Genomic DNA, 11,230 nt, shown 5'->3' with positions numbered 1-11,230 from the left:
GGCTGGGCTTGCTGCATATCATCTTCCCGATCTCTTGACGTCCTCCAGGAACGTGATGAGCGGTCGTCAACCATGTTCCGCCCTTCTAAATCTTGAGAGTCGAGAAAGTCAGTCACAGTATGTGTTGAATTGGGGAAGAATCCTGCACTCCCTAAATCTGAGGTGGTCAGACCATCACAATTCGCAACTTGGTCTTACGAAAAACCGGTGATCATCATTAGTACCCAGCTTTATGGGCGAACTGGGAACAAATTATCATTTTCTGATGCATAATTGTTTAAACATGCTTGTGTCAAATCTGCTCGCACAGAAACCTTAACAGTATACTTGATAATATCAAAAACACATATTACTGATCGTAGATCCAGGAGAGAGTAAGAGGAGACCATTGACAAGGTATACATACAATAAAGGAACTGGACACAGAATAGCATGATGAGATCCCTATTTCCAGCAACCTCACTCAGAAGGAAGATAGCTTATTCTCTGACAGACTCTTGATACGAACATTTCTATTGTTCCACGTATAACCTGGGGCAACCCGAGAAGGAAGCTAATCAGACAGCAGATGGCCGTGAAGGCAATTTTGTGTGTCATTGGGTTTCGTGTTCGTCCAAAACATACAGAATATTAGTGATAGATATTGGAAGTTAAGGACATAGTTCTCTGTGGTACATGTATTGTATCTGTTAAACTTTTATCGAGGAATTTGTGAGAAGGTTGTAGTGATGACAAACCCGACTTGGGCATCTGAAGACAACTTATTGTAACGGGAACATTTTGGCAAAATTATATTATAAATGTATGTATTATCAAAAATTATATTATAATTTCATGCTGCTTGTCAAAAACGATGAATATCTGATCGTGTGAAATCTGAAATTTCCACGCGTTGCTTCGCATATCTCGATGAGATATACGTCGTATTTGACAAACAGCATGAAAAAGTAGCACAATGTAAAGCAGACCCGCAGCTGTACTTTACATCCAGTATAGGCCTAGAACTGTTCAGCCACCCCTTGGTGTTGACATAAGTCAGATGAATTCGTGTTGGGCGTAGACTTTGCTTACTTACTGGGTAAAGTTACATTGGTTTACCGGGGAAATGCGCCTGTGACCCACAGAAATGTTTCAGATATGCGCTGTAACAATGGAGCTAGTTTTTAAGTGTCCGACAATAAATATTTGACATGATCCAGCAACAGAATAGAGATCATGTAGATGCATGGCGGAGGATTGAGTTTCCCTTTGCAAGTTTGTTGTGAAGATGTCCCACTGACCTCGGTGATGCAATGTCATGCTGTGAAAAGTTTGGATGATTTATTCTGGAGTACATTATCATATTTTTAAAAATAAAACACGAAATGGGCATACCAAAAATTATGATAAGTATAAATGTTCCTTTAACCCAGTTTGTACTGGGGATTGTACTGTGTCACACATTGATGTAATGTACGTGGTAACAATGTCCTACAAGAAATATCGTATATGTAAAACCACACAACAATATTTGATTAACGAAATCCATGGTTTCTCATGAAGGAGTGAACGATAACGTTTGTCTTGCAGACATATGTTGATTAATCAGCAGCCTCTTTTACTTCTTCGCATTAAGATAACAGCGACAACCCTTTTACCGTAATCGTTGCTGCAGTATGTCATGAGAATTCAATGTGTGTTTCAGAGAGACCGAATGCACATGCAACACCTTGCGATTCCTTCACATTACATGGATAAAAAACATGCGACAAAGAATTTCAAAATTTTACATTGAAAGCTGTTGGCGACTGTGTCAGTTTGTGAAACCCGTGTGGGTCTATCTCAGAAGATAAGGGATGACGTTTGATGTCAACTAAAGCCATGTTTCACTGAGCACCACTACTGTTGTAAGCATTAGCCAAGGAATTTTTTTGTTTGTTGTTATATGGCGTCGGTCTGTAAATAATCGACAACCAGACAATCCAGTGATATACAGCATGAACATCAACGAACTTGAGATACGATGGCATGTATTAACTAAGTCAACGAGCCTGACCACCCGATCCTGTTAGTCGTCTCTTACGAAAAGCATAGGTTGTTGAAGAGCAATTCTAACCCGGATCTTCACGGTTTAGACAAAGAATGGGAGTTGCCGTCATCTTAGAACTACGATGGCTTTGTGAACATGATCCCGGTCATCAAGCTGAATAACAGTAGCCCAGAGGAACCGTGTATTGAGTCAATGTGTAAGCTGAATTTGAATTGTGCTTCACAATCTTGGTCATCAACGACCGTGACCCAAAATATACTTGAAATATATATACTACCCATCCAAAGTTTAGACTATCTTAAAGCACTCACTATATGTTATGTATATATATGAGGTTACATCGAAGATGAATTTCTCCACTGACTTGGGGGACCCAACTGCAAACCTTATGCAGATGAATTGCACAAGGATCAATAAATAAATCGCTGAAAAGCCTGTGCAAATATCGTGCATGTGAACAGTTGCGTTTTGGTGTAAAGTCTTGTTAAGAATTCACCAATTTTCACTGAGTTTCATCATTTATTGAACTCATTACAATAATCTTTCAATGTTACGAATTTGTTTCACACTACATCAGTTCATGTGTAAACAGTACCTTTATACAGTATGGAATATTTTGCAAAATCTAGTTTAGAACAGTTGACTGAAGAAAGTGGCTACATCTACACCAGTGAGTCTAAACTTTTGATGGGTAGTATACATTGTACGCTTGAGTTCAGTGTACTGCATGGCCACAGATACACAGTGACTGCTTAGATTCAATGTCCTACAGACTCATGGGCAAATACACACTGTGTTCACCGTCGACACAGGCACTGTCAGACACACATTGTATGTTTGGTTTCAATGTCCCGCATAGACAGTGTCACACAGACAGTGGTTGGGTTCAGTGCCCTAGACAGTGTTTGGGTTCAGTGCCCTACAGAGCTACAAGGTCAACTATACATTGTGAGTTTAGTCTACATGGGCGCTGTCGGAATATGCTTCGGCTCATTGTCCGACGTATCCACTGATAGATACACAGTTAAATACTTGGACTTAATTGGAACAAAAAAGAAATTACTTACATAGATCAGATTCAATTGTCAAAGCGGGCAAACAGCTTTCCTCATATACTCCTAAACACCACTGCAGCTAAACGCCTTTAAGTCTGACTGAAGTGGATCTAGTATGAAAATGTTTTCACAAGTATCTTCTTAGGCTTGGTGAAGAAATAGGCATGTCGATAGTTTTATCAGACTCTGTATGAACACCCCTAACTATGGGAAGATTATTTACGTTCATTATCGTTTCAAGTAGGGTGTGTGCATCATACATGAGGGCTATGGTAGTCAGATGACCAAAAGCTGTCTGCGTCAATGAATCATTGTAATTTATATATGAAGGCTTTGGGTCTTGTCATCTGAAATGACGGTGTAACATTAACACGGATTAATGTGAACTCACATGAAACTTACAATTTGTCTCAGTTTGTCATTCGAAGTTCTAAATGTCTTGCATTAAGAATCCTTATCAAAGAACAAAAGGTTTCTGGAAATATAAATCTCTTTCATTATCCTAACATCCAGAGCAAGGAGACGTACAGATAACCTTGTTGTCAGTGATTTACAATCAAACTTTAGTTTTTCTTCACGTAAACATGACCTTAAACAGGTTTTGTTTGTTTGTTTAACACCGCACTGCAATATTCTAACCATATGACCGTGATCTGTAAAGAACCAGACAATCCAGTGATTCATATCATGATCAAGACCAATACTTCAGTTACAGATATTAACTTGTTATTCGAATCTCCAGTAAATATACCATAAACTATAGTTGGGAGCGGCCTCTGTGTACATTTTACAGTCTCTTGAAATTTAAGTTTTTGTTGTGCCTCAAACTGACTGAAGTCTCTTTTAAATACATAAAATCACCAGTCTCCATACCAACATACTGGATTCCATTGGGCGTTAAAGACAAAGGTGCGGTTAAAACTACATGGATGGATTACTGATAATCAATGCAGACACCAGGTGGTTGTAACTTGGGTAATCATACTTTCTCCGACAGGTAGCACCCCCTCCTTATCATGTGTTTGAAAGGTATGTTTCTGGCCTAACACGGCACAACTGTATTTTTGCGATCCCACAAGGGCATGTAAACAAACCAGACAATTAAGTGATCCATCATAAATCCAGTCATACGATAACCCATCTAACTGAATATTGGATGTGAACTAAAGGTATATGTATGCAATAATAATCAATTTGTCTTTTAGCTGCGTCACGATGGCCTTGGACAATGTACCAGTTGCCGTTTATTGTCGAAGCCTCGCCTGCTTCAACAGACGTCGAGAAGCGTTCTAATCGAAATATACCTTTGTGGAGCTGCATTTCTGTATTACCGTGGATTATTTCAAAGGGAAGTGTCGCAGTAACTCTTTCTAGTCAACAAGGGCGGACTCCCACTAATCCATATTGTTGACAAGGGGCAGTGTTCCACTGACCCATACTGTTGACAAGGACAGTCGTGTTTACTGATCCGCCGTGTGTGACCAATAAGCCACCTCCTCTCCTTACTACCCCACCGTCTCCGTAGTTCTATGAGTGAGTGAGTGAGTTAATATTTAACGTCACCGTAGATCTATGAATACGCACTGCTAATAATCTCAGACGAAATGTAATACCCGTGTTTTAAACATGATCCATGACATGGCGATTTTAGTCTCAACAATATAAGCAATGCAATGTTTACAGACTATGACATCAACGCCTCTGTAGCTGCATCAATGCGACGTTGACGACTATGAACCGTGTATTCAGACTCAGGTCTGTGCGAGATCAACCGTGACAAATCCCGGACCAATGGTGTATCTTAGGTTTAAATAGGATGTCAGGTCTTAAATGGTTGAAATGATGTCCTGCATAGCTGATCTTTCTATATCAGGTTAGGCTCAATCAGGTCTGATAAGACCATCACCCTGGTCAATAACATTAGGGCGACATTCTTAGCAAACTCTGAAGGGAATCGTTCTTCCAGCAAGTGAAACCGGCATTCACACGGGAGATGTACGCGATGGCAGACGAGGTTAACAGTTCGGTTAAGTTCCCTCTTTACAGATCAGACCAAACTGATAAATAGAAATACCTTAATCGAGAATGTGCTACTTTATCCAGTGATTATATTGACGTCTCTGCCGTTTATGATCATTATGCAACAACACAGGTGTTGCAGTGTTGTTATCTGTTGTTTCCCGCCGACATCAGTCTGTGAGTGAGTTTAGGTTTACGCCGCACTCAGCTTTATGGCGGCGGTCTGTAAATAATCGATTTCAACATCAACGAACAGCTTCTGCAGCAAGCATGACAAGGAACCGCTAGGAATGTAATTTATAAACAAATTTCTATTTCCAAAGAACTCTGAATCGGTTAAAAAGCAAAACGTGTTTATGTGAATACCACTCCAGGTAATAAGTTGAAAACGACTGGTAGGTATACATCGAACAAGATGGTGCTAAACATAATGAGTGAGTCTAGTTTTACGCCGCACTCGGCAATATTCCAGCTATATGGCGGCGGTCTGTATATAATCGAGTCTGGACCAGACAATCCAGCGATCAACAGCAGGAGCATCGGTCAGCGCAATTGGGAACCGATGACATGTGTCAACCAAGTCAGCGAGCCTTACCATCCGATCACGTTAGTCGCTTCTTACGACAAGCATGGGTTACTGAAGATCAATATTCTAACCCGTACCTTCACGCTTCCTAAACATAATGCACCATTGCACAAATATATATGTCAGTATTTTGAGTCAGTGGTGTCTGAGAAAAATGTAATAGTACAGTTTTCCTTCCTACATGAAAACAGCATCTGATGCGGGTATGTCAAGGAATCGCTCGGAATGTATATTTATATGACAATCGAGCCAGTAATACGACCGATTAAAGGGACATTGTAGACAAATATGTATGATTTCTATATACTAGTATATTTATCCAATGAATCTTTATCAGTAAACAAGCCTAGAAGGCTTATGTTCCCATTTCTCCAGTAAAAGATATATCCTCGAAGGCATCCTCCCAAAATAATGCGTGACGATAACACAAAATACTATATACAAAGGGAAGTGACCGTGAGCTACAGTGTGTAGTGATGAGTAGTATAAAATGTGTACATGTGCGGAATTACATGTTCACATTAGTTTATTAAGAATTTACTGATTTCGATGTTTAAATGTTTAGGGTTTGTAACATTAACATCGCCTTTCAATAACAGGCTAAGATCAACTCTATCAGAGTAGAAGAATGAATCATTTCTAATAATCCACATGTTCGTGTAAATATCCACAAAAACAACTTTCTTGTCTTTCATATCGAATGTCATTTAGACCACTACAGCCACGTCTGAGGTGAGGATGTATAATTGGAGAAATGTACTCTCAAAATTAGGATTATATACACATAGTAATTGTTTATAATCTCCAAAGTCTCCTAATAATGAGGACACTTCTTTCAGTGTACAACTTACTGAGGGTTGTTCCTCTAGTTGCTCTGCAAATCGTCCTAAATGGATCCTTATCAAATGGATCCACGTTATTAGTTTTAAGTGTCCTAATGATTTTCCTGGTGTGGTTTTTCCAATTATCATAAATATGATGGCAATAATCAAAGGCTGGCATGACTTGAACATAGATACTAGCAATGTGCGTGTCGTAATGGACAAATCAGCGTAGGACTTACTGTTCTATTAATATAATTTTATAATAAATAATCGTATTGGACGATTAATTCTACGTTTTGACGCATAGCGAGTTGAATTATTCCTTTCATTTGAAGACTAGGTTCGTCGTTAGGAATGTCTGTGGATGAAATGGTACATTGCATTTATCAGCCCACTGAGAAATATTTAATCAGCCCTCTTTGAATACATTTGCAGTGGCATTTGGATCATCTACGATTCTATGAACAGAAGCATCATCATAAAAAAAACAAATATAATTATTACTTTCATTTTACCATGAATATAAACTGGGAAGGAACACCAGCTATTACATAAATATATATTAACTTGACTCTGCTGCCTGTTTTCATAGTTATTACCTGACTCTTGGCTGTTTTCATGGAAATTACCTGACTATTGTCTGTTTTCATGGTAGCTGCTCAACCACATAAATATGTCATCGATAACACATATTTTAAACAACATTGATGTCTTTAACCGAAGTCTGCTAACATCGCCAAACCCACCCCACCCCCACCCCCAACCCCCAAAAACCTCAAAACAACAAAAACAAAAACAAAACTACAACAAACCATTCTTTTTTCCTTCCTTCTATCCAAAGTGTTAATTAAATCGTCCTTCCCTTCTGGTTACTTTATCGGCGTCGGGTATCCTGTATTGGCGTAGGGCTTGAATTTGGTGTCAAATAGTCATTAAATAAATTTAGTAACTGTCCAAGTTTCATTATATGGGATACAATTGTAATGTTAAGATATTTAATGTAATGAAAGATGCAGCTAACGTTTGTTGTATTTTTCATAACATGTTTAACAAGCTGACACTATGTTTTGGTGTTACAGTTGCTATTTGTTGGTAAGTTTATCCCTGAGTAAAAATATCTTTTATCTTTCTACGTGGTGAAGACACTCTGTTTCTTTGCAATCTAAATATGGCCACGTTTGCGGTTATATTTCTTTAGGCTGGTTATATTAGCGAATTTTATGCTGAAAGCTCAACAAATGTTGGAAGTAACATATGCGTCATCCATTCATATCAACTTCTAGATTTAAAAGTATCACCTGTATTAACAATAGCCCACACTATGTAATCTAGAATCATGTCATCATTTGAATACACAAACATTGTGAACCTGTGTACAGACTTCTTAACATATGTTTAACACTGGTTAAGGCAGTGTAATAATGTGTCTCTCCTGTGATAAGGTGTGGGATGGGAGAGAGAGATTCCTGTGATCTTTATGTATTAATACATGACAAAGCTCACAACACATTGCGATCCAGCACACCTATCTCGCGGTCCAAATCAACGTTAGACACCATCAGTACATGAGCTGGATACATGCATGATTCTAGTTGCTTCAGTAGCGATTGAAGTCCAAAGGATTTCTAAACGATCACGTTTTCGACAATTTTCAACAATGATAGGTAGATCGGATATACAGATAAGTAGTGAGTGAGTTAAAATTTATAGTCACATCGGCAATATTTCAGCCATATTGTGACTTAAAAAGTTATAAATTAACAATAAACACAATTACATTATAAAACACCTGTCGACGAAGGACAGTAAAACAACTAGATTATCACAGGAATAAAATTTAAGACTAGTAATTAAATCTGAAATATTTTACCTATAAATGACAATACAATATAAAAACCGGCTATAGATTGCCAACAACTGAAGGTAGATCGTCATACTAGGGACCATGGGGAATTACAGTTCATTTGCTTCCTGCATGGGCCATACCTATAAGTAACATCCCCGATATATTGTTTAAACGTATTAAGACAGTGAATAGTGTATACCATGTTTATTCCTCTAACATGCGGACAACGCGTGAGGCAACGCGTGATCAGCACGTTGATCACGCGTGTTGAACCCGTTCTGTATACCCGTGGGTAGGGACTTGGACAAGGGTATGCACTCTCTGACACACGCGTTTCGGACGGAACCTTCTTGGTTGGAACATATTTTTATTGCATAAACGAAATCTAGATGGGCAAACAAGCAAACCATTGGACGCAAGATCAAAGGCGCCGCCCGGTAATTATTAGACAAGTATCAGCGTCGTCTATTTCAATTTCAACCAGCAACCCACACTGTGGGTAAGAGTTATCAACTTCTATATTCTTAGAAAACCTACAATGGTACACTGGAAGCAGTACATATACAATATTCAGGTTTTAAACTAGGCAAGATAGTTTGTATTATATTCTGTAATCAGACTATGAAAACGAGGTAAAGATAAGAAGACCATTTATTTTAGTTTTACACTCTATAAAAGGACTAAGTAAAGATGAGGTCAATTATGTTTGTTTAACATTCTGTAAAGAGACTGTAAAAACGAAGCGAAGACTCTGTTGTGTTGGTTTTATGTTCTGCACAGATGCTATAGTACTCAGGTAATAACTTGTTCCTTTCTTGTTCTAAACATACCCTCTCAGAAACAGTGTGATATTCCTCACCTACGGCTGTTACTTCCATCGTCGATCATAAAATGGAATAGTACTCGCAAGCTCCGCTTCAGCTGTCAGCGTTGACGTACCAGTTCTAAACGCATGACTGAAATTGTAATAAAATCTGACATAGTTTTAAAACAATCATTCGTCTTACCCTTCTGGTGTTGTCACCTTGTGATGAACGATCTGTCGCAATGTGTTCAGCTTGGCTAAAGTGCTATTGGTATGATTTATCAGAATATATTATAGACCACATTTATTGAAAGTGAGTGAGTGAGTAAAAATTTAAAGTCACATCGGCAGTATGTTAGCCATATCGGGACTATGAAAGTTTTATATGTATAAAAGAATAAAAACATACTTGTATATTTATCTGTCTGCAAGGGACAGTAAAATAACTAGTCCATCACATATATACACTTAAAACTAGCATATAAACACAAAACACGATTACTATAATCTTCAACAATACAATTATATAAAAATGGGCTACAGGTCGCCAACAGCAGAAGGTAGATCACCATACTAGAGACCATCGAGAGGTACTTTTGCTAACTGCATGGGTGAGTGAGTGAGTGAGTTTAACGTCACATCGGCAATATTTCAGCCATATCATGACGAGAACATATTTGACATTGGAATGAACCATGTGTATATTATATAAACCTGTCGTCAAAGTACAGTAATACAACTAGAATATCACAATAAGAGTTAAAACTAGCGAGGAAAGTTAAAACTCATAGCACTATTTGGACAATACAAAATAAAAACAGGCTATAGATCGCCAACACCTGAAAGTAGAACACCATACTAGGGACCATGGGGACTTACAGTACCTTTGCTACCTGCATGGACTCTTGTTGGATTCCCTTCAGATGTCACCGATTTTGCCAAATTTAACCAAATTTTAATGAACACATATCCTACTATTAAAATCATGATACGGATATATGTACTTTGAATGACATGGTCTTAAGTACCCTCACGGGACGACAATAAGTTTACGCTCCATCAACCCCCTTTAAGGACTGAAAGAAACAGCCAGGTTGCTGTGACAAACTGAAACTGATTCCAGTAAAGTAACTTACTATTTAGGGCGACACATATCTTTCCACATCCACAATAAACCTCTGTTAAAATCGCAGCTAGTCGACTGTATTTGTTTTAAATATTGGATATTTATATAGCGCACATATCCACACAACTCGTACATGCTCAAGGCGCTGGTATTTTTTTCCTTCGATCATTGGATGTCAATCTCAACGGCACATCGTATTATCAATCTCAACGACACATCGTATTATCAATCTCAACGACACATCGTATTATCAATCTCAACTTCCTGCGGAGTATACAACTCTTGCAGCCCCTAGGCGCACAGAGTTAATGTGGCTTTCTTATCCCACTTTCATATACCAACGGATTCGTGGGTTCTTTTAAGTGCACAGGTTTGTGTACTGTACACTAGGGGTTGTGACAACACTGAAAGAGTCTGCACACAAAGTTAGACTCCAAGGTTGTTACACCCGGTCACAGGTGGGCTCGATTTCGACACCTCAACCTCGCTGGATCACTAGCCCGGCGCCTTAGACAGCTCGCCCACCGCGCCCCCACTGTGTAATTTTCAATATGTTATGAGCTTAAATGTATAATTACTACACCGGTGCAATCCATCAAAGTGACATGCAAAGTCTAGACTTCTCCCTTCCCCCAATAAAATAAATAAAGAATGAATGAATAAATAAATAAGGATAACGTTATATAAGAATAATAATATATAAGAATACAATGAATATGAATATAAAATAAATAAGTATAAAATAAATAAAAGAACGAAAAGAACCACAGAGCATATGGCACAAGTCACGTTAAGCACTGACACTTCAAATTTGGAAATATCCTCTCCATGACTACTATGTAAAGCTTTAAAAACTTGAGTCCTGATGAATGTTGTAACCTTGACAAAGCAAGTTCTGAGTCGCATGACCCTCTTTGCACTCTTGTTAAAATAGCATACT

The sequence above is a fragment of the Haliotis rubra genome, unplaced genomic scaffold (assembly GCF_003918875.1).
Source record: "Haliotis rubra isolate DU_JTF1 unplaced genomic scaffold, ASM391887v1 Scf520, whole genome shotgun sequence".
NCBI classification, from domain to species: domain Eukaryota; kingdom Metazoa; phylum Mollusca; class Gastropoda; order Lepetellida; family Haliotidae; genus Haliotis; species Haliotis rubra.
Note: the sequence above shows the minus strand (reverse complement) of the source record.